Here is a 25643-nt window from a genome sequence, read left to right as displayed (position 1 = left end):
TTTTATTTTTAACAACTAAGCTTGAGTGATGCTGTCCTTTAAGGCTTGAAAAAAATTAATTAGAAACCTGATAATTCAAGGGGGATTGTTGTCAGCTGTAACACACAGTCACCTGTCATAGTAATGTAAGATACCTTCAGTTCAAACAGCCCAGGTCACAAAAGCAGTATCTCTAGATCCCAGTTTCCTCATATATAAAGTGGAGGTATACATACTTTTTTAGGTTTCTCTCACTTCTAATATGTCTGAGTTCAAGAATCAGTCCATTATAGAAGTTTATTATTAGAATTTCAGGATCTCCTATTTGCTTAAGTCAGAGAACCCCTTTTCTATCTTCATTCTCCCTACTATCATTTGTATTAGAAAATGGCTCTTTATTAATTTGAAAATCATTTATTAAGTGTTTATTGTGGACCAAGCACTCTCATGGGCACTGAAAATGTAAAGACCGTAAACTCAGGATGCTGTGATCTAGTTAAGGGGTGCCCTCATCCTTCTTTCCTGTTAGTAATTATTACTGTACAATTTACCCATCTCTCTCACCATTCTTTCTCTGTCTCCTTTGACGACTCCTCTATCTTTTTGCATTTTAAATCAGTCCTAAGAATTGCCATCTTTCTGTCCTTACTTACGTTTTTCCCCGATTGCTCCCCTAGTGGCCACAAAACATAGGTCTTCAAAAACGCTCATGCCCATGATGACTCCAGCCCTGTGGCCTTAAACCATTCTGTCACGCCCACATGCCAGGCCAATAATACAAGGTACAGACACTGTCATTTTATTTCTCCACCAAGAATATTCCTCAATTCTACCTTAACCTGCTCTGGGCATTTCCACCTCATTCCCAGTTCTTAGTTTTGTCTCCATTTTTGGATCTTCTCCCATCTTTACGATGCTCACTGAACTTGGTTTCTGTGTTAGTTTCCTAGGGCTGCCGTAACAAATTACCACCAACTGGGTGGCTTAAAACAATAGAAATTTATTCTCTCACAGTTCTGGAGGCCAGAAGTCCAAAACCCAGGTGTCAGTAGGGCCACGCTCCCTTTAAAGGCTCTTGGGAAGAATTCTTCCTTGCTACTTCTATCCTCATGTGGTTTCCAGCAGTCTTTGGTACTCATTGGCTGTTAAATGCATCCTTGGAATATCTGCTCTGCCTTCACATGGCCTTCTTCCCTCTGTGTCTCTACGTATGTGCAAATTTCCCCCTTCTTATACGGATGCTAATCATTAGATTTAGGGCCCACTCTAATCCAGTATGACATTATCTTTATTACATCTGCAAAGACCTTATTTCCAACTAAAGATCACAAATACAGGTTCTTGGTGGACATGAAGTTACAGGAGATGCTATTGAACACAGGGCGGTTTCCCTCATGTGGTCCTTGACAAGCCATGGCTTTGTCTTAGACTCACACTCTGGCCTTCTACTCATGATCTTCTTGGGAAGGCAAACCCCATCAAGCTCAGATACCCAGGAACCAAGATTCAATATCAACATAGCCAGTGGGTTGTATGTATGTATGTATGTATACATATATATCCAACTGGTTCTGTTTCTCTAGTAGAACCTTGACTAACATAGCATGCAATAAACATTGGTTGAATGAATGAACTGAATATAAAAATGAACAATCAGCCTGGTGAAGTGGCTCATGCCTGTAATCCCAGCACTTTGTGGGGGCCGAGGCAGGTGGATCATCTGAGGTCAGGAGTTTGAGACCAGCCTGGCCAATGTGGTGAAACCCCATCTCTACTAAAAATATAAAAAATTAACTGGATGTGGTGGCGGGTGCCTGTAGTCCCAGCTACTTGGGAGACTGAGGCAGAAGAATCACTTGAACCCATGAGGCAGAGGTTGCAGTGAGCCGAGATCGCACCACTGCACTCCAGCCTAAGCAACAAGAGCAAAACTCCATCTTAAAAAAAAAAAAAGAACAGAACAATCAAGCCTACTGTAGCCAGGAACTGATTTTATTTTCCCATATTTAGTATATTCTTCCTTCCACTAACAGGTCAATCTTCTTTAACATAAATTTTATCATTTTATTCATCTTCCAAGGCATTGATTAGTTGCTTAGATTTTAGTAGGTCATAATCTGAGCTCTCTCTCTTATCACACAGTAAGATCTAGTGGTTAAAAAAATGGTCTATGGCATCACAGAGACCTGAGTTTATTCCAGAATTCACTATTTACTATATATGTGACATTGGATACATTACATTATACTCTCACTAGACCTCCACACTTGTGAGGCTGTAATGAGGCACCCAACAGTCCAACTGTGGTGATGTTAGAGATGGCCAAGTAGAAAGCCTGTTTTCCAGCCCACTTCCTTTTCCCAGAGTGGTCTCAGAGGAGGCTTAGGAGAGAGTCAGGCCTTGCACCATTGCCCAACAATAATGAGGCCACTCTCACTGCAGTGAACCACCATTTACAGTTGTCACCCCAAATGATATACATACTTAGGTGTAACTCTAGCAAAACATGTGCAGACATACCATGTTCATGAATTTGAAGACTCAGTATAATAAAATTGTCAGTTCTCCCCTATTGATATAGAGGTGTAACAATTCCTGTCAAAATCACAGCAAGACTTTCTGTAGATATACCCAAAATTATTCCAAAATTATTTAGACAGAAAAGTAACTACAGTAGCTAGAAATTGCTTTTGAAAAAGAATACAGTAAGAAGTATAAATCTACTCAATAAAAAAACTTCTTGTATATAACTACAGTAACCAAGACTGTGTGACAATGGAGAAGGGATAAACACATAGATCAACGAGGCAGAATAGAGAACATAGAAACAAACCCACAAAAATATGCCCAACATTTGCATCTTTTACAAAAAAAATCAAGGAGATATTGCCAAGAAATGGTGCTGGAGCAAGTTGATATCCATTTGCCAAAAAAAAAGAACCCCAACATAAATCTTATACCCTATACAAAAAGTAACTTGAAATGGATCATGTACTTAAATGTAAAACTATAAAACTTTTAGTTTTTTTATATTTTGGCAAAGAGTTCTTAGAGTTGACACCGAAAGTGTGATTGATTAAAAGTTGATAAATTGACTTCATCAAAATTAAATTTTTTTTTCTGTGAAAGATCTGGTAAAAAGATAAAGGGCAAGATAGACACAGAGAGGAAATATTAATATTTTCAAGCCACATATCTGAACAAAGCACTAGTATTGAGAACATGGAAAGAACTCTCAAAACTCAGAAGTAAAAAAGTGAACAGTCCATTTAGAACATCAGCAAATACATGAAGAGGATTTTCACCAAAGATATACGGATGGCAAATAAACAAAACAAGTATCAACATCAATAGCCATTAGAGAAACAGAAATTAAAACCACATTGAATGGTTGCAAGGAACTAGAGGGAAGGGATGAATAGTTGGGACACGGATGCTTTTTATTTTAAAGACTATTTAAATTTTGAGACAGAGTCTCACTCTGTCATCCAGGCTAGAGTGCAGTGGCTCGATCTTGGCTCACTGCAACCTCCACCTCACAGGTTCAAACGATTCTCATGCCTTAGCCACCAGAGTAGCTGGGATTACAGCCGTGCACCACCACGCCCAGCTAATTTTTTGTATTTTTAGTAGAGACAAGGTTTCATCATGTTGGCCAGGCTGGTCTCGAACTCCTGACCTCAAGTGATCCACCCACCTCGGCCTCCCAAAGAGCTGGAATTACAGGCTTGAGCCACCATGCCCGGCCAAGACTTTATTTTAGAGCAGTATTAGGTTCACAGCAATGTTGAGAAAAAGCTGGAGAGATATCCCATATACTTCCTGCCTCCCTACATGCATAGCTTCCCCATTATCGACATTCCCTACACAGAGGATTTTTAGGGCAGTGAAACTCCTCTGTATGATACTATAATGGTGAATGCATATCATATAAATTTGTCCAAACCCACAGATTGTACCACACCAAGAATGAATTCTAACGTAAACTGTGTAATTTAAGTGACAATGACATGTCAATGTAGGTTCAACTGCACGGGCTCAATGTAGTTAAGAGCCCAAGCTTTGGAGCCAGAGGGATGTTGGTGATGGGGGAGGCCGTGCATGTGTGGGAGTAGAGGATGTACGGGAAATCTCTGCACCTTTCACTCAATTTCGCTGTGAACCTAAAACTTACCTTAAAAAAGTCTATTAAAATCATGAGGTATTACTATACACATATTAGAACGGCCAATGTTAAAAACAGTGACAAGACCAGATGCTGGATCACTCATATGTTGCTGGTGGGAATGTAAAATGGTACAGCTTCTCTGGAAAACAGTTTGGAAGTTTCTTAAGAAGTTAAACCTACAGCTACTATACCACCAAGTAATTGAACTCCTGGGTCTTTATCACAGAAAAATGAAAACTAAGTTTACAAAATACACATGTTTATGAACATTTATAATGACTTTATTTGTAATGTCCCAAACTGGAAACAACACAGAGATCCTTCAATAGGTGAATGGTTAAACAAACTATGATATATCCATACTATAGAATACTACTCAGCAATGAAAAGAATGAACTGCTGATACCAATAATAACCTGAAGGAATCCCCAGATAATTGTGATGAGTGAAAAAAGCCAATCCCAAGATGTTACATACTTACGATTCAACTAGAATAATATATTTATAGAAGTGGAGGATAGATTAGTGTTTGCCAGGAGTTAAGGAGGGGGTGGTATCAAGAGGAAAATGGGTGTGTCTATAAAAGCACAACTTGAGGCATCCTCATAGTCACAGAAACAATGGAAATATTCTGCATTTTGACTGTATTAATGTCAATATCCTGGCTGCAATATTGTGCTATAGTTTCGTAAGATGTTATCCTTGGGATGAAGCTGGTTAAAAGGTACTTCTTACAACTGCACATGAATCTACAGTTACAGTCTTGTACCACATAATGATATTTCAGTCAACAACAGATTGTGTATGCAACAGTTGTCCCATAAGATTATAATACCATATTTTTACTCTACCTTTTCTATGTTTAGATACACAAATACTTACCATTGCCTACAGTATTCAGTACAGCAACATGGTTTGTAGCCTAGCAGCGATAGCCAATACCATACAGTCTAGGTGTATAGAAGACTGTACCATCTGGGTTTGTGTAAGTACAGTCTACGATGCTCACACAATGACAAAATCACATAATGATGCATTTCTTGGAATGTAACCCCATCATTAAGCAACACATAACTATTTCAAAATAAAAAGGTTAATTTTTAAAAAATTATTTGGAAGGCTAAGTTAGGAGGATTGCTTCAGGACAGGAGTTTGAGACCAGCCTGAGCAACATAGTGAGACCTTGTCTCTACAAAAAAAATTTTAAAAATTAGCCAGGCATTGTGACGTGTTTCTGTAGTCTGAGAGGATAAGGTGGGAGGATTGCTTGAGCCCAGGAGTTCAGGGATGCAGTAAGCTAGGATTGTACCACTGCACTCTAGCCTGGGCAACAGAGTGACACCCTGTCTCAAATCCCCCTGCCCAAAACTTATGATAAGTTAGATAACTTATTATACCATGGCTTGTATTATATATCATATCATATATCTTAATTATCGTCTATATTTTTCACAGTTTATTCCAAGTGAGATCATCTTATCTCCTTAATAGGTTTTAAACTACTCCAGAGTAGAAACTGTCTCTCTAGTCTTGTCCTCAGAATGGTATTTGGCACAAAGTAAACATTCAGAAAGCATTTACTGAGTGAATATTGTTGAATGAATTCTCTGTTCCTAGGAGAGATAGATATAAATAAGCACATGTCTTGAGGTTATTTGTCAAACCAGGTAGAATCTGCCCAAAGTCCATGTCATTTTTCCCAAGGATAAGATTCAGCAACACAGAGCAGTCACAATAGTCATGCCCAGACAAACTGCCTTCCAACGCTCTCCCCACCGCACTGGAATGTTGAAAGAAGAGGAAATGAGATAGGGTAAATATCTCAATAATATTTTTCTTGCTTGGAGAAGCAGAGAAGGAACTTGACACATAAAGCAGTAAGAAAGTTTATGTAAACTCAACTTTCTAACTTGAAGCAGAGAGCAACGGAGTAGGAAGCATGGTGTTATCTCTTACTGTACTGTCTGTGCAGCTTCCAAAGAAAGTGATCATGGATTCTGTGTGCTTCCCTGGTCTGGGAGCAGATCCTTAAAGGTGCTAACTGAGCTGGATATAAACCAGAACATTTTTAGGATATAATTAATAAAATCCCTTTTTTTGATTCATGTTTTTAAAGCCTAATTTAGGGAAACCAGGTTTTTGTTTATTCTTGTTGTTGTTTTGTTATTTTTAATCAAAATAACAAAACAACAATAATAGCTAGGCAACAAGAAGCTATTAGTTTTTTATATATGTCTATATTAAATCTTAATATTTGTCTCAATACTGATAAGAATAAAAATACTAATTGCTTCCTAAAATATGTAGTGGCCAATGACAATAAACCCAATAGAAGTTCACCTACATTGTAACTAGCTTTATGGATGCTAAATTAAGATATGATTAGATGAATATTTATAGACTAGGTATTAATTGGCCTTTCATTAAATGACACATATTATAGAACATTAGTGAAGATGAATAAGACATATTTTTTTCCTTGAAGAGCTCACAAACCAGAAGATAATAGACATATAAAACCAATTACAACACTGTAATACAAGCTAAAATAGGGTGTGTTCACAAAGTCATGGAAACGTAGAGAAAGGGGAAACTAACTCAACCTGAACGTGGTGGTTAGTTTCTAAAAGTCACAGAATCCCATGGTTTTCAAAAGATCTCAGTTTCTCAGGTCCCAAACTGTCTCTTTATTTAACTGTAAGAAATTACATGGCACCATGTTGGTTTTAAAATTTCAGATCTGAGGTTTCCAATATTTGTGCCATACCTGACCAACCTGGAGTCCAACTATTTCCAGTTACTGCCTGGAGAAACAGTGGGTGGAGTTAAGAACCTAGGCTTTGGAGCCAAACTCCTTGGGGTCAAATCCCAGCTTGGCTATTTATCACATGACCATGGCCAAGTTACTTCTCTGACTTCACTTATCGTAAAATGGAAGAAATAATAATATACCTATCTGTCACTAATTTTTAAAACCATCCATGAATTTGAATGGCATATTCATCTTATTGCATCATTAGTCTATTACTTTCAAACACTTATATGACTTTTGGCTATATAGTAACAATAATATATATTTGGCTGTATTATAATGCACGATTGGTTTGATTCACCATCTGTTGAGTAAGAATAAATTTCAAGTCTCTGAAATAGCTCATGCAACTTTTCATGACGTCATGTAATTTTCCAGAATACATATACCTACATAAACAAATAAACTGGATGTTGTAGTATTAGAATCCTGGCAGGAAATAGGTAGCATGCTGAATTTGGGTGGTTTGAGGAGAGTTTTGAAAAGGAACACTTGACAAAGATGTGAAGAGGATGTAGGGGAACCACAGTGAGTGCAGCACCCCAGGGTGAGTACTAGCAGGGAGTCGTTTCCATTCCTGGACCTGAGGGGCACGGGCGGGAGCAGTTATCAGAATTCAGAGAAGGCTGCTTGATAGGAGCGGCTGTCTTTGGTAGGACCATGGCAACCCAGCAGAAAGAAATCTGGTGAAAAAGACACCCTGATCTCCCGCTCCTCTCTCCCTGAGATGACCTTCAGGTTCCCTTTATTGGCCAAACCCAACAGAAAGTCAGAGAGCAGGGGAAACATTGAGGCCAGGCATCCAGGTCAGCTTCCCAGAACATAGCAGGGTTGAGATTGGCAGAGAGTAGTTCTGAAGGGGCAAATGAAAGAAAACCAATAGAGAAACCTAGTTATTTTATAGGGAGATTCTACTGCAAAACAACCGCAAAGCAACAGCAACAAAAAAACACGATGAAACAAAAACAAACTCAAGACTGGTTGACAACTTGTCACTAACTGACCTCTAAGACTGAAAAAATGTCTGCAAAAGCTGAGAAGCATGCTGGAAGAAAATCCTTCTAAATTTTAATTTCAGACGTAGCTATGGCAGTTCACAGGGAATGTCTCCTTCAAAATGGATAACCAGGAGGCAAAGCAAAATAAATGATGAAGATTTCCCTGGAGGGCAGAGCCAGAGTCTTAGGCAAGAGCCTCATTCTTCCTGTCCAGCAGGATGTAATAAGAGCTGTTTGTTTCCTAACCACACCTTTCCAAATGGGAGTTTTTACTGTAGTTATCTTGTTTCTTCCCCCACCATTGTATACTGGGTGTGTTTAGACTGGATATCTTTAGTTTTAAGCCTAAGTTTATAAGGTCCCATGGAACCATAATCAGAACTGTTGGAGAGAACTGGATACCACAGAGAGATTCTGAACTTGGATCTTGATGTAGTAACTAAATGAGAGTTGAGGGTTGTGTTTCTTGGGGGGAAGGGATAAAGAGTTGAGGGTTGTGTTTCTTTATGAAATGAATATATGGAAATAAGGAAAGGGGTGAATGTTGTGGAGCCAAAGGGGCAGACTGAGGTGGACACTGTAGACAGCCTATCCAACAGCCTCTCACAAACCCTTTGACTTTCCTTTCTCTACTAGAGACTGAAAAGCTAAAAGACACACCTCCCCAGACTCCCTTGCAGCTAAAGAGAACATAGTTGTGGATGCTGAAATGTTGAAAGAAGTCTTCAAGGATGGGTTACTTTCCTTCTTTCTCCTTAGACTGTAAATGTGGTGCCTACATTGGAGCAGTCATCTTCTGAGCAGTCATCATGGCGATGAATTCTGTATACTAAAGATAGTAGAGCAAAAATAGATGAAACTTGATTTCCAGAATCTTACTTAGCATGTTTTTCAGCCGTGTAATCATAATTAGTACAGACTTACCTCATATAATGACCATTTAGTTGACAACTCTCTGCTGTAGCAAATCTTTAAAAGTTATACCATTTCTTCAGCAATGTCTCCTTTTGTTGTCTTTATGACTTTTTCACCTCAAAACATACTAAGCAGAAATACCTCAAGAAGTGATATTTTGACATTACAGTTTCGGGCAAAGACACACTCAGATAAATCCTGACAAAACCGCTGTTAGTCAGAGAACATTATATAGTCCAAATATGAATTGTTTGCCATATTGAAAGGATTAAATTCATGAAAATATAAAGCATTTAGAATAGTGCTTACTACATAATGACACAGGCAAGGCCAGCTTCATGGGTATGCAGCCCATGGAGTCACAGAAGGCCCAATGCTTAGAAGGGTCCCATGCTTGGTTTAATGCTCTGCTGCTGTCATCTGGATTTCTTAAAAATTTTATCTTTAAATGTGTGTATGTAAACTCTGATGGAAAAACAGATCATGCACACGAGCAGAGGAGACACATGCAATATGTGTGCCCTCTATTTCTTGCTGCCTTGTTTGCATATACTGTGTTGTCTGAGATGCCCATGAGCACAGAATTCTGGTGGACTTAACTGTACGTGGGATTTCAGAAAGACTCAAAGTAAGAACAAAGCAATTATGTTATGTCTACAACTACAAATATGTTATGTCTACACTACAATATGATGGTATTGACCTCCCCTGGAGGCCATGCTTTCTGTTTGAACCAAAACTTGCTTTACAGAAGCAAAGCAGAAAGAAGGCAATGACATTCTAAGAAAGAAACTTGCAATGCAGAAAGAAGGCAATGACATTCTGAGAAATATTAACAACCAACGAATCCCATGACATCTTTTTTTTTTTTTTTTCTGAGACAGAGTCTTGCTCTGTTGCCCAGGCTGGAGTGCAGTGGCGTGACCTCAGCTCACTGGAACCTCCACTTCCCGGGTTCAAGCAATGCTCCTGCCTCAGCCTCCTGAGTAGCTGGGACTAAACACGTGTGCTACCATGCCTGGCTAATTTTTGTATTTTTAGTAGAGATGGGGTTTCACCATATTAGCCAGGCTGGTCTCGAACTCTGGACTTCATGATCCACCCGCCTCAGCCTCCCAAAGTGCTGGGATTACAGGCATGAGCCACTGCGCTTGACCCACATCTTTAAAAATTCATGTTATTTTCCTATATTAGCCAACCATTTATGTTGAAAATTATAACATAGAAGGAAAGGCAAAGATATGGCAACCCATAGTTCATTTTTCTTTCAGTCATTCTTCCCTCAGCCATAAAGCACAGGTAGAGAGTGTTGGTAGAATATCCATGTATCAAGAAGCAAAACAAAAACAGGTGAATTAGTTTTCCACAAGATTTCCACTGTTCTGTTAAGAGCAAAATACATATTAATGTATAAGCTACAAAAGGCAAATTGTGTAATATCAGTGAGTCCACATAGAAGTTAAATTCTTATTTATTTACATTTAAAACTGGCATTGTACAATATAAAAGCAAATGCTAAAATTCATAGTATTAATTTAAAATTTTACTTCTTTTTACTTAGAATGACATTAATTAGAAAATTATAAACACAGGACAAGTTGAGAGAGAGATTGGGAAAGAAAGAAAAGAGTTTTATATTTTAGTAAATATAACTAACAGCATTTTTTTTCTGAACAAGGAACCTTGCATTATTATTTTGTACTAAACTCTGCAAATTATTTAGGGGCCCTGAACATAATGTGCATTTACACATAGCATATAAGCAGTAACTATCAAAGAGCTGTAATAAGTACTAATTAGACATTCAATTAATAATAATATCCCAATAAATGGCTCTTTGATAGAGGGAGAAGAAAACGCAACTTTGCTAAAAGAGCATATTCTAGCTATAGTGTAAACTTAGCTGAAGATCCACATTTTGTAATATCTGGAAAAAAGAAAACAAAACAAATTATCTCCCTAACCTAATGTTGATACAAGCAAGAGCCATAGTTGGAGACACTATGGCATCCAGGAGACACATGACCCCTTGAGCCCTCCCCATGTACCTCTTGTCCTGTGCAACAGGGACAATGACTCTCACTGTGAATGCCAGTTTGGATGTGGCTGCAGGGAAGGGGCAGATTAATGGTTGCTGCCCTACCTCAGTCTATTTTATTTTATTTTTCCCGAGACAGAGAGTCTTGCACTGCCGCCCAGGCCGGAGTGCAGTGGCACGATCTCAGCTAACCTGCAACTTCAGCCACCAGGCTCGAGCGATTCTCATTCTCGTACCTCAGCCTCCCGAGTAGCTGGGATTATAGGTGTGTGCCACTATGCCCAGCTAATTTTTATATTTTTTGTAGAGACAGGGTTTCACCATGTTGGCCAGGCTAGTCTTGAATTCCTGACTTCAAGCAATCCTCCCACCTCAGCCTCCCAAAGCACAGGTGTGAGCCATTGTGCCCAGCTAAGTCTATTGTTTCAAATTGTCCTGAGTCAGAGACCAAGGGAGTGTCCAAAAACCAGCACAGGCACCCAGGCCTGTTGAGAGAATAAAGAATTTTGAAGGCCAGATTCCGTGCCCAAGATTGATGACTCAAATGGTTCTAAAGCATGAGTTAATAGCCTATAGAATTGAAGCCTACCAAGTTTGTTAAGGAGTTATATGGTCACAGAGCTTTTAAGCATGTGTCCCAACAGTTTCAATTGCTCAACCTCCTTTAGCCCCCAGAATTCATACCAATTGAAAATAGTCTCAAAAGAGATACAGCCACTGGAAGACCAGTCCCAATCTCCACTGTGGTTCTGGGAGGTCTTGAGGGAGAGCTTCAGAAAGCAGAATGAGTGATGAAGGAAATCCATGAGCAAAGGAGATTTTTCCCCTAAGAGCAGAAGCTGGTGCAGCTGACAGGTAGATCAAGGACTGCCAAGGCATGGAGTCCCTGCTGTTCCTGTCCAGCAGGAAAAAATATATGTCACAGTCCAGGAACTATTGTGTTCTCTCTTTTCTCAAATGGGAGTTGATGTTGAAGCTATCCTGTTCTCTTGCCAGTATTTTATATCAAGTTGTATGACTTGGTTAAATGGGAAGAGCTACATTTGGAGGGGGACTGAATATTACCCCGAGAACCTACACTTGGAGCTGGTTGAATACATAGAAGATACTTGCATTAACTCTCCTTGAGGAGTTTTCTAGGATCTAGCTAATTAGTATCCACTGCCACTGTCATGGGAGACCACTGAGATTCGACTGATGTTCTGGCCACAGATGCTGACTCTTGACACCACCCCAAAGCTGCATGCCCCAGCGTGCTGCCCTCTTCTGAGTTCTTACCGTTCTGAAGACGTGCTGTGTCCTGTGCCTAACTGGAGAGAAGACCCCTCCTGCTCACCCTGCCTGCATCCTCATGTCTCACAGTGTCTCAGAATCCCTTATGAAGACAGTTCGTTTCATGTGTGCCAGTAGCCACTTTCTCCATAGGACTCAAACCCAAATTTATGGGGCTGGCCAAGGGGAACATCGCTGAGACTCTGCCATGTTCCCTCACAGCATCTCCTGGCGTCTGCGTCTTGGGCACCCTGCCTCTCTTCTTTTTCAGCCAACAAAACAAAGCAAACCCTCCTGGCAGTCCTGCCTTTCCAGTTCAGCAGAGAAGCCTGGTCCTGTCTGAAGCCCAGTTATGAGTCATTGCAGAAAATAAACTGATGTAAGCATTCCTATATTCTATTTAAGAAAGCCTTAAGGGTCTTGGAGTGATTGAGCAGAAAACCCAAAGTACTTGAAACTGACTTACCATTTAATTTTTAGAATAATCCTTTGGCTTTGAGGAGAGGTGATAGAGAAAATTTATTTATTAATGAGTAAGAGGTATCATCCATAAAAGGAAAACATAATTTTTCTTAATTTCAATTGAGGCTGCAAAGTTGAGAACAGTAGATGGCATGTACCCCCATATTCTGAAAAGAGGTGCTAGATCATCTCTATAGTACTTGCTAAGAGGTGACTCCACATTGCCTCTGTTACTTCTTCTATGCTTAGTGAAGAATTGAGAATGAGGATTTCTTAAAAGTCTGGTAGATGCTGAGCTCTGTGGTGTGGCCCCTATCCTCCCAGTGGGAGAGAGGAGAATGCTGCCCTCTCCCACCTGAAGCTGAGTGAGGGGAGTCCATAAACCCTTAGGAGGCATTGGCACGGGAGTGGAGTCTCTTGAGAGAGTTCACAGAAGAGTTTGACACATGACTCCCAGAGTTTGGAGGATCTGGGGCCTGACTTCTGCCTAGAAACTAGAAACTTCTAAGGTGTGAGGTCCTCTGGACTTGCTCCTGAAGCAGAGAGAAGTGAGGGATTGCAGTGGAGGTGATGGTGGCTGTACCTCCCTCGAGGTGAGGCCAGTGTGGCCACCTTTCCTCGAAGAGCCTGTGGAATATCCCACCAGAAACATGATTGGGACAGTGGGAGTAAGTAGCTATCGGGGGAGCACATCAAGCACATAGAGTGATGCGCGTATCTGAGGGCAGAGTCCTCAAAGAACCCCTAAAACAGAAAGCCAGCTTTGGCACATCTGCCATGCAGGGGTCAGTAACACCAGGTTACAACAGCACCCATTGAGTCAAACCTATTTACCCCCTTACCTGTCCTCTCCCTGCCAACCTCCTCCAACCCTGGAGGAGCCAAAGGGTGCACAGTGAGTGAGAGAAGAAAAGTGGAGAAGCCACATGGAGGCGTTGTGAAGATACCAAGGAGACCACCCCCTTCCCCACTGCTGGTCTGTGGAGGGCGGGGGAGAGACTCCAGAGAGATCAAAGTTTTCATTTTTATCACACTGGACTTCTTAATACTTTGCCTGAAAAGAAAACCTTTTAACATCTGAAAGGGACTGGAAGTCTAGAAGAGATGCCTAAGCTGTCAGCCAGAGGCAGAGCAGGGAGATCTGACAGAAGATACCTAATGATCAAAGTGAAGCAAAATGAAGGTGCTTCTCCTCTGCATCCCACAGAGTCCGGCTCATTCACTAAACCTGTCATACCTAGGATCCTGGGGACACACTGGAAGGAGAAGTCGTTAACGTGCATGGATTTCAAGTAAATGCCACCCGAGAAAATTTCAATTGAGGTTTACATTGCTGCATTTCACTATTAAAATTACAGCACAAGGCCACGGGCATCAAATGTGGGTGTTTCTCGGTTTCTGTCGACGACAACCACAATTATTTTCCCAGATCAGTGATTTATTCCTTTGAGGGAAAAACACCTGATTACTTATTTTTTATAGTTAGATTTCTATTATAATAATAATGTTCCATGTTATTAATATTTCATATTCTTTTGAGTGCAGCATTTAATGACATTTTAAGCATACCATATAAAAAGATATTTAGGTTACTGACAGTTTTTCTCACTTATAAATAATGAAGCAAGTAGATAGAACTTTTTCAAATGTTTTCAAGCTTTTTTTGTTATATTCTAAGAACCAATTGAACTTTTTAAAGCCTCATAATTATTTCCTTTTGAATTCATGATATTTCAATGTATAATTGGTTTTTATTAATTACAACTGAAAGTCATTTTTTTGCCCCATGAATTTCAAGGTCATTCTGATTAGAAAAGACAGTTTTAGTCCAAAGCTGATCACTTTTTAAAAAAACATGAGCTCATAAATTAACAATTTATGGTTTTAGCAATAAATTATTTTACCTTGAATGACTTGTGTTTATGTTCAAACAATGCTAATTCATTTTGCTCCTTAAATTTGTACCATATATGCTATGTTAGGAGTAAATTGAACCAGGTGCTGTGACTTGCACCTGTAATTTCAGCTTCTCAGGAGATTGAGGCACAATGATTTCTTGAGGCCAGAAGTTTGAGACCAGCCTGGGCAACATAGTGTGATCCCTATCTCTAAAAAAACTTAAAATAAATTTTGAAAAATTAGCTGGGTGTGGTGGCGAGCACCTGTAGTCCCAGCTAGTTGGGAAGTTGAGGCAGGAGGATCTCTTGAGGCCAGGAGTTCAAGACTGCACTGAGCTATGAGCTCTGATGGTACCACTGCACTGCACAGCAGTCTGGACAACAGAGCAAGACCTTGTCTCTTAACAAAAAGTGATAAAGGCAATTGGAGATAGGGTCTCACTCTGTCACCCAGGCTGGAATACAGTGGCACAATCATGGTTCACTGCAGCCTCAACCTCCTGGGCTCAAGTGATGCTCCCATCTCAGCCTCCTAAGTAGCTGGGACTACAGGCACACACCACCATGCCTGGCTAATTAAAAGTTTTTTTTTTTTGTACAGAGGGAGTCTTGCTATGTTGCCCAGGCTGGTCTTGAACTTCTGGCCTCAAGCAATCCTCCCATTTGGGCCTCCCAAAGTGCTAAAACTCTTTGTCGATTCCAAATTCTTGCTTGGTAGAAGAGCTATTTTGTTATTGTTTTTAGCTTGTGAAATTTTCTTAAAACATGCTTATATTACCAGAGTCAGAGATGTTTTAAGAATTCACAGTAATTTTAATTCATTGGCAAGATATTTGGTGGAAATAAAGTAGTTTATACTAAATATCAGAAAGTATGAGTGGTGAAGTTATCACTTATTAAAATTCTCTGTTATTTAATAATGTTAAGTACATTTTATGAGCAGAATGAAACATGTTCCAAAATATTTTGCTTATAAGTGTAGTTTTATAAAGTAAATAGGTTTCCATTTTCAGAGAAGAGAAAGAGAACAGCAGAAATAATAAACAATGACTGGTTCAACCCAATGATACTAACACAATGTTTAGTATTTAACCCAATGTAAATACTAAACAATGTCCACGCATAAGGCTAATGTTTAAGGACCTGTGCTTGGCTTTGTTATTTTTAATATGTGTAGGATAACATAGAGAAAGGTAGTATAATTTTAAAGTTTAATTTGAATTTTTGGCAATATGTCTTTCAGCAAAGAGAACTGGAGTCTTTTTTCCCATTTGCTTTTGGCAATAAACCTCACAGTGACTGATCTTCGTGACCTCATCCTGGAATTTGGCTTCAGTGACCAGTTTTAATCAACCTGAAAATAATGCCTCTTTGTCTATTGGAAAACAAATGGTGACAGATTGCCTCTTTCTGCTATAATCATAGCTCATCTGACTAGCTTTGCCCATGAAAGTCTTAGAAAAGTATGAGATACAATTTGAGGAGTTAGTTGTGTGTGAAAATCTTAATGAACTCAGTCACCTTGTAATTTAATGGCTAAGAAGCAGCTGTCTGAACAGATTAGCCATTAAATCTCAGATGTAGGGTTGTTTGACCTTAATTTGCATATTTTGAAAACCAGATTTTGCAGACTGTAGTTGGCTTCTGAGTCGAGCAAGAAGTGTGAGCACTGCCTCTGCTCTGTTCAGTTACAAGGCTATGAAGCCAAATATGAGCCAGTCACTAGCAGGACAAACAAAAGGTGGCACTGCTTTCCTTTGTTTTTTGTTTTTTTTTTATAGTTTTATTACATTAAAACTGCTGTGTATGATTAGCATTAGTTAACTGGCCACTTTTGTTCCCGAGAAACTAAATCAACATTCACCTGGGAATACCTGTATTGGGGAGGCCTGTGATGGGCAATAAGGAAAGTCACTTATGTCGTTCTCTCAGGAAACTCTGGGCAGGTAAAAGGTTGGCAGAGGCTACCGGTGCACTTCCAATATTAGTGATGGAGTCCTGCTCAGAATACACACCATGCTTCTCAGGCTTTCCTGCAACCAGGCGAAGCACAGTTCTGGCCCTTGAGATATTTGCAGAAATGATGTGTGTAACTTCTGGATTGTACCATGATGAGGAATGGACATACCCACCCCCCCCGCCGCCCCACCCGGCTTCCCATTCCCTATTACTTATCGGCTGCAATCTATACCTGATGGTAAGTGGTAATGAGTGACCCTCAACCACTCCAATGAGCACAATGCCTTAGAGATAGTTGAGTAACAATATAGAAGGGTCCTGAGTCCGTCACACCACAGATCCATTATTCCAGTTCTGTAATGCTTATGCTTGGGCAGTCACATAACAGAAAAACAAACTCTTGTTTTGTTGAAGTCACAGGTACTTTGGGTGTTGGTCTTAATAGCAGAATCTACTTCTTAATTAATTAATTGTGTATAATGACAATTGAGAGGAGTAGTTAAAGTCCTAAAGCATTCATATTCAAACTTTAGAAAATGATGTGCAGGAGAAAACAAAATCAAACCAAAAATATATCTTAGGGTGGATTGAACTAATTTGCCATTGTGCCCCCCAACCCTAGCCTCCATTTTCAGCCTCTTTTCCTTTTTTTTTTTTCTTTTTTTTTTTTGAGACAGAGTCTCCCTCTGTTGCCCAGGCTGGAGTACAGTGGCACAACCTCAGCTCACTGCAACCTCTGCCTCCTGGGTTCAAGCGATTCTTCTGCCTCAGCCTCCCAAGTAGCTGGCACTATAGGCGCCCGCCACCACGCCCGGCTAATTTTTGTATTTTTAGTAGAGACAGAGTTTCACCATATTGGCTGGTTTCGTCTCAAACTTCTGACCTTGTGATCCACCTGCCTTGGCCTCCCAAAGTGCTGGGATTACAGGCGTGAGCCACCGCACCCAGCCTTTCAGCCTCTTTTCTAAAGTTTACACTCAAGAGTCACTGGAAAGCTGCCACATAGCACATACGCAAACCTCTCTGTTTCAGTTTGTTCGAAGCATCTCTCTCACACAGCTCAGTAAAGGTGACCTTGCCTGTCAATCTTTTACAAGATCTAGACCTGAGGTTGGAGTTGGGAGCACATAGTTCAGGCTCTTCTTTATGACTAGTTAATTAATTGTGAAAACGGGAAGTTGGAAACTCAGGTCCAAGGTTTATGAGGTGCCAAAAAAAAAAAAGCAGGGCGGGGGGTGGAATTTGAGGATGAATTGGAGAGAAAATGCCCCTGGAGGAGAAGGGCACAGGACCCATTCTTGATGGAGTGGGAGATTTGTATATTCTGACATCTTTCCGGCAAGTATTAGTAAAGCCTTAAGGGTCCCTTCCTAATTTGCACACAGTTGCAGTCTAGGCTAGTGATAGGTGGATGCAACACTCTGGCTGGGGCTGAGGATCAAGAGTGACAAGCTTCTCGCAGGTAGAGAGAGAGAATGTGGCAATCTCCAGAAAAAGGAAAAGCTTACTGTCCCCTTGGTAAAAATTACTGCAGATTTACAGTGCCAAGAGTGCCTGGATTTCAGAATAAGCAAAGGGTCAGCATCTAGATCTTGAGACAGCCTTGTAAAACACACACACACACACACACACACACACACACACATACACACACACAGAGCAAGAGAATCCATGACATGTAGGTAGTAAGACATTTGATTAGAAAGTTTCCTATTAATATGTTTTAGTCATTGCGTAGGAAATCCTAGACACTCAAAATGCAGAGTTTTCCAGGATTGTATCTCAACTGTTAAAAAAAGGTTGTTTTTGTGTGTCAAACATATTTTATGAGTAGCTGTTCCATACTTCAAATATCTTCAAAACTTGACGGGAGGAGGGGGGAGAAATGGCACCACTTTGTGAAATTCACTGTCTATGTTTGTAAACACTATGTAATGTTCTGTGCTGGAAGTTGTAAACAGGCTGCTCCAGTCAAATTTGGCTTTGCAGTCATGTTTTGCTTTGCTGACCTAGTATTTTTAAAAAATCATAATTAGTTGCTAATGTTTCGAAAGAAGATATTTCATAATAAAATTTGGATTTGAGGCTTCGGTTTTGAAAATGAGGCAATACCGAACTTGCGTTCCCTTATGGAAATAATCAGTGGATCTGAATAAGAGCAACCTCTTGTAGATGGAGTCTCTAGTCTTCCATCTACCACATTCCGAATTTCCACCTTGCCTGCCCTGTTTATGTTACCTGCCTGTCTTCTGTAGACATTTGACTTAGCTGGCCCTGCTAGATTTGGAATAGAGACTTGTGCCCTGCACAAGGACATAGCATATTACTAGAAATGTATGTACTCTATAAATATTCGTTGACTAATGAATGAATGAATGAATGAATGAATGAATTGATCCTGCCTAAGACTCACTAAAGTCTGATGTCAATGATTATCCTCAGGCTAGAATAAGTTATGGACCAGTGTTTTGATCATCTTGCCTGGACCTCTGCTTCCAGCCAGAGGACAGGCCAGTCGTCTAAGCCAGATGTCATGAATCTGTCTTCAGGGAAATGGCTTTGTAGTGATTCCTGATGAGTTTGCTGAACCTGGTTGTGCTCTTCATTCTTATTAAAACCTTGATTTTCCCATTGCCTATAGCCTGGTATTTAGGGCACAACTAAAGCCATCTCCAGGCCTAGGTCTTTTTGCATGTGTTTCTTTGTAAAGCTGCTTTAGATGCTTTGTTCAAAAAAAGATGACTTTTTTTTCTGGCGACTCGATTTTGCTTATCGGCTTTTTCAACAACTGCATGATTTCAGTTATTTCCTCAGGAAGCTGTGTTTGATTCCAAAAGAAACACTTAGGTGTTTTATCTGCAAGTAACACACAAAGTATCCCAAATGCACTTACTTTATTTAAGAGTCATGTAAGAGAAGGGACTATTAAAAGCAAACTAGGGGGAAAAAGCAAGTAAGAAAAGAGCAGTTGAGGTTGTTTTGTAGCCTCAGTAGAATGATGGGGTGGCAATATTGACAGATAACTTACCCTTAAATCACACAGCCATGTAGTAGTATAAATTCAAATGTAAGACTCTTCTAAAATTAAAAGAAAGTCACCCAATCCATGCTTTTGCAGAGAAGTCTCTCTGATTCTGGTTTAATATTTTTCTGCCATTCTGCTTTGTTCAATTGTATATTCCATTCCTTTTTTTGTGGGAGTTGGAACAGACAGCGAATCGCCCTAGAGTTCTGCAGACTGGTTGGTGCTTCATAAATAAGCCCGAAAGAATTTTAAAGTACTCCCAGCAGGATACAGTATGTTAAAGAAATAATACTAAAATTTTAGTTGCCTCATTGCCAAGATCCTTTATGTCCCTAAGTGCTGTACATGCCATTATAAGGTAACTAATAACTGCTCCCCCAATACAATTCATAAAACAAGAAGCATTTCCTGCTGTTACTCCAGGTGTGTATTTTCTAAGCCCCTTTCCAAAGCTCAACACTTACAGGAGAGAGAGGCATTCTTCCCATTCTGTAATCATTTATTAAGTGTGTCTGGTGTACCCCTTCCTGGTCAAACAAGAGGCATAGAATGACAGTTGGAAGGATCAGGAAAAAGAGATGGAGAGCTACAAAAGAATACAGAGAAATCATGTAATGCCGTAGCCCCTGATCAAAAAGTCAGTCTTTCAAAGGAGATAAAACTTAACATACTTCATTCATTCAATTAACTCATTCATTTATCCATTATTCATAAAGCATTTATTAATTTATATTTTGAAAAATGTAACATGAATGAAATCAAAAGATCCACAGTTGACTGGGGAAAGCAGTGCCTGGCACATAAAGCGCTCAATATTTGTTAACCATTGTTTAATAGAAAACTTAAAAGTTGATATCACAAAGAGCATCTACAAATGAATAAAAAGGGAAAAACGCTCTGATAGAAAATTAAGCAGGGATTATGAACAGGCAATTTATAAAGGAGAAATCCTAATTTTCAATCAACAGGTAAAAATATGCTCACCTTCACTAGAGGTTGGCGGAAAATGATCTTATTTAAGCAATAAGATCACACGTCAGGTTAGCATAATTAAAAGCGTCAGTGAGGAAGGGGAGAAATAGTTGCCACAGCTTTGGAAAAAGAAATCTGGTGGTAATTATTAAAAATAAAAATACTCATATCCTCTTTGGGCTTATGGTTCATTTTGGCTAGAACTCACAGGTGTGTGTGTGAGTTTATTGGGAAAGGTATACAGAGTGAGAACTCTGTATGTGCTGGGGAACTAGAATATGCAGGTGTGTGGCAGGGTTTTACTTGGGGAGTGGGGTGATCAGAATTAGAGAAGGTGAGAAAGATCAGATTTAGTGTTTCAGAAGGACACGCTGGCTGCAGTATAGGGTGAGTGGTGGGTAGCCACGAGGCTGGAGGCAGGGAAATGGGGGCCCAACATTGGAGTGGTAGGCTTGAGAGGAGTGGATGATGTTAAGATACTCAGGAGGCAAAGTCAACAGGACACCTAAATGAACACTCCAGATTGGGATAGTATAATGCTGATGTTTTAGGAGAACAAGGTGAGAAGGGCCTTGAGAAGTCTAGGAAACAAGACTACTCCAGATCAGATTGTAAAATAGCTAAAATTCAATTAAGCACTTTCTTATGTTTTTGGTCACTAAGTGCTGGGGTCCTCATGCTACCTTGGATCACCCAGGGCCCTACCACAGGGCCTTAGCAAACCTGCCTCCCTCCAGCAGTGCTGCGGGTTTCAACAGTTTCCTACTTTCAGGCATTAAGCTGGGAACCACTGTAGGGCAGGGATAGTCCTATTCATTGTTTTGCCCTAGCCACTAGGCTTGCTTCTGCATATAATAGGTGCTCATTAAATAGTTGCTTTTTCCGTACTTTCTCTAATTATTATGATGATAATTAACTAGATCACAACAAAATTCACACATGACAGTCAGCTTAACATGTGAAGTTCCTGGAGCCAGTTGTTAACCCAAAGGAATATATTGGTGACAGTGACATTTCTGAGAGGTGGAGAGCTTTTGGAAGGCTTTCTTCAAAGCCTGTCAAATCATACAATACAGGCAAACATTTAGCTAAACTGTATCAACCTGGCTTGGCAGGAAAAAATCCCAAGCACCATGCTTGGTTATGAAAATCCAATGAAATAATCTACATACAAATGTTTAGGAGTGGGTAAAGTAGAGCAGGAAATTCAAGTTCTGTAAAAATCCCATTCCTGCCCTACATAGAAGTCATCATATGGAGTGGCAGAATCTAGCTGTATTTGATGGCTTTGATTTAGTTACATCACTCTGTGCTACCCAAACATGCAAATTTTACACATTAAGGGCCCTCTAGCTTAGTCCATGGTCTTAGTATTTCATACCTTAGCTGCTCTGAGTTTTCTACTACCCAAACTTGACCTAGGAAGATGAACTACCCATCTAATTTCACTGATTGTCTCTCTTCCTCACCCCTTTGTGTGTTCCCAGGTCCACTAGGGCCAGTGATGGCCCTCATCTGTGTCTGCACTGTGTGTGTGTTGGTTATGAGGGGCTCTTCTCCCTGCAAGCACTGCAGCCAAGCTTCTGGAGGGCAGAGGCCTGTCTTCCTCCTTACCGTGTCCTCTACAAACCTCTGTATTTGGCGCATAGTGGCAGCTCAGTAAACATCTGTTGATTTCAATCAGAATGAACTGTGGAAAGGGGGAAAGACTTTCTGGGTGCTCTCACTGGGTTGATGGGAAGCTGTGTCTACACGCAGGAGCAGATTCTGAACTCACAAGTTGATGATAGGTCCCAGAGAGACTAGGCTCTGGCCTGCAAGGCACTCTACTTCTCTGTACCTCGTTTACATCACATGCAGAAACAAATTCCTTGGTAGTCAATAACTATAAGAATATTATAATAGCAGCAATTATTTGTTGTTTAGTGTCAAGTAATATTCCCACTGCTCTGTATATTTTTATTGTAATTCTCACAACAACCTAGCAAGACGAATTAGTATTCCTGTTTAAAGATTAGAGACGTTAACTGACCTAGGTCCCAGGGCTAGTGGTATGATCTGGATATGGTTTGTTTGGCCCCATCAAGTCTCAAGTTAAAATTTGATCCCCAGTGCTGGAGGTGGGGCTTAATGGGAGGTGTTTGGATCACACAGACAGATCCCTCATGAATGGCTTGGTGCAATCCTCACCGTAATCAGTGAGTTCTAGCTCTATTAGTTCCCTGAAGAACTGGTAGTTAACAAGTGTGTCACTTCCCTTCTCTTTCTTTCTTTCTTTTTTTTTTTTTCTCAGCAAACTATCGCAGGACAAAAAACCAAACACCGCATGTTCTCTTTACTTCTTGCCATGTGACCTCTACAAACTGGCTCTCCTTTACCATCTGCCATGAGTGGATGCAGCCCTCACCAGAAGTAGAAATTGGTGCCATACTTCTTGTACAGCCTGCAGAACCGTGAGCCAAATAAACTTCTTTTCTTTATGAGTTACCCAGTCTCAGGTATTCCTTTATGGCAACACAAACAGACCAAGACAGCTAGAAAGTGATAGAAAAAAAATGTATAAATGTTGTTTAAAATGTTTAAAGGTATTTTTATTAATCAAGTTTTGTATATAATTTAATACATTAATCAAAACTTCTTTAAAGATTATTGTTGCACCCATTAACTCGTCATTTACATGTATACATATGTACCAAACCTGCACATTGTGCACATGTACCCTAGAACTTAAAGTATAATTTTAAAAAAGTTATTGTTAAAATGTGTCAGTTTTGAGAACAGAATAATAAGATTTATAAGAGAGCTAAAAGCTCAAGAAAGACCTGGAGTTTTCATTTTTAACAAAGCTCCTGAATAATCTTTCCTACTTATAAAAAAGCCACCCAAAAGGCATAAACAAATTGCATTGATATGACGTATGCCCAAATTAAAAAGAATGCTATATGATGTTTTCTAAATAATATGTGTGATATATTTTAACAATGTATTCTCAAGTATAGTTGTCTCTTTGTATCTGTGGGTTCCACATCCATGGATTCAACAAAGCTTAGTTCAAAAATATTTTTTAAAAAACTTGCAGACCGAGAGTGGTAGCCCCCGCCTGTAATCCCAGCACTTTGGGAGGCCAAGACGGGTGGATCACCTGAAGTCAGGAGTTCAAAATCAATCTGGCCAACTTGGTGAAACCCCGTCTCTACAAAAACACAAAAATTAGCTGGCCATGATGGTGGGTGCCTGTAATCCTGGCTACTTGGGAGGCTGAGGCGAGAGAATCCCTTGAACCCAGGAGGTGAAATTTGCAGTGAGCCGAGATAGTGCCACTGCACTCCAGCCTGGGTGACAGAGTGAGACTCTATCTCAAAAAAAAAAAAAAAAAGAAAGAAAGAAAACAACAACAGAAAAAACTTGCATCTGCACTGAACGTGAAAATCTTTTTTTCTTGTCACTTCACTGAAACAATATAGTATGACAACTATTTACATAGTATTTACATTGTATTAGGTATTATAGGGAATCTAGAGGTGATTTAAAATGTATAGGAGGATGTGTGTAGGTTATATGCAGACACTAAGCCATTTTATGTAAGGGGACTTGAGCACTGGCAGATTTTGGTATCCATGGGAATCTTGAAACCCCCACAAATACCAATTGACAACTGTATACATATCATATATTACATATTACATACGATTATAATGATATATTCTCAATATTTATATGTGTGTTTATATATGTGCATTTCTTTTTCTTCACATAGGAGAAGCAACTGCAGGCAAACACTGGGTGATGAGGGTAGGATAGTCTTGTCTTAAAGCTGTTTTACACAGCTCTGGTATTCAGTAACCCATGTAGAGAACAAAAGGATTTTGCTCCATGAAGTCTAATTGCCTGCTGAATAAATAAATAAATAGATGAAGCACTGCGTGCATTAAATGAAAGTAAATACTGACCCTGCCACCATATGTTTGCTGGGGTGCTGGCTGAAGTGTGCTGGCAGGTCCAATCAGTCAGAGTCTGCCAGCCCAGCAAGCAGGAGAGACAGGAATATCAAAAAGGCTCTCCTGCTTGTGCCTTAATCTCTGTCCAACCCCCAATTCCTCCACCACAGGCAGCTCACAAAATAAAATCCCAAAAAGGAAAAATAAAATGGGTATTGATTGTCTAGGCTCAGATGATCCCATAGGAATCTTTGTTAAGTCAGACAGAAGAGGATAAGCATATCTTTTTTATTTTTACCTTTAACTAAGAAAGGAGAAATTACTCTATTGGGTCAGATCTATGAGTGTGTGGCCAACTCCAGCATGCCCTAGTGGAGGAACAGACCTCCACCTCCTCATCCCCAACTTATTACTTGCTGGGGAAGTCCTACCACCCCTCTCACCTTGTTTACTCAGCCTCGGAAAGAGTATAATAATACTGGTCCTGCCTTTGTCACCGATTTTAGAAGCTCAGGTGAGGTTAATTATATAACAAGGCCTGGAGTAAAGGGCTGTGGATATTTAAAAAGTTAATTACAATGACTTCTGAGTAACAAGAACTCACTCTCGAGTATCCTTTTGTCCCATCTTTGCTTTCTGTTTCTGCTCTTGTTTCTCAAGCTCAGAGTAGCTATAACAGAGGGGCAAGGACAGGATAGTCAGTGGCAATGGTGACATTTGCAAGGGGAAATTCCTTCTCTCCTCCTAGGCCAAATACCCACTGCAGTATCCAAAACACTTTCTAAATATCTTACCCTGGTTTCCTTTACTTTAAAAAATTTCTGGGGGTGGTTCCAAGATGGCCAAATAGGAATAGCTCCAGTCTACAGCTCCCAGCCTGAGCGACGCAGAAGATGGGTGATTTCTGCATTTCCAACTGAGGTACTGGGTTCATCTCACTGGAGATTGTCAGACAGTGGGTGCAGGACAGTGGGTGCAGCACACCGAGCATGAGCCGAAGCAGGGCGAGGCATCGCCTCACCCAGGAAGTGCAAAGAGTCAGGGAATTCCCTTTCCTAGCCAAGGGAAGGGTGGACAAACGGCACCTGGAAAATCGGGTTGCTCCCACCCTAATACTGCACTTTTCCGACGGTCTTAGCAAACGGCACACCAGGAGATTATATCCCGTGCCTGGCTCAGAGGATCCTATGCCCACAGAGCCTTGCAG

Source organism: Pongo abelii, chromosome 4 (genome assembly GCF_028885655.2).
Source record: "Pongo abelii isolate AG06213 chromosome 4, NHGRI_mPonAbe1-v2.0_pri, whole genome shotgun sequence".
In the NCBI taxonomy this organism is placed as follows: Eukaryota; Metazoa; Chordata; class Mammalia; order Primates; family Hominidae; genus Pongo; species Pongo abelii.
The sequence above is the reverse complement of the archived record's forward strand: the minus strand, read 5'-3'. Positions refer to the sequence as shown.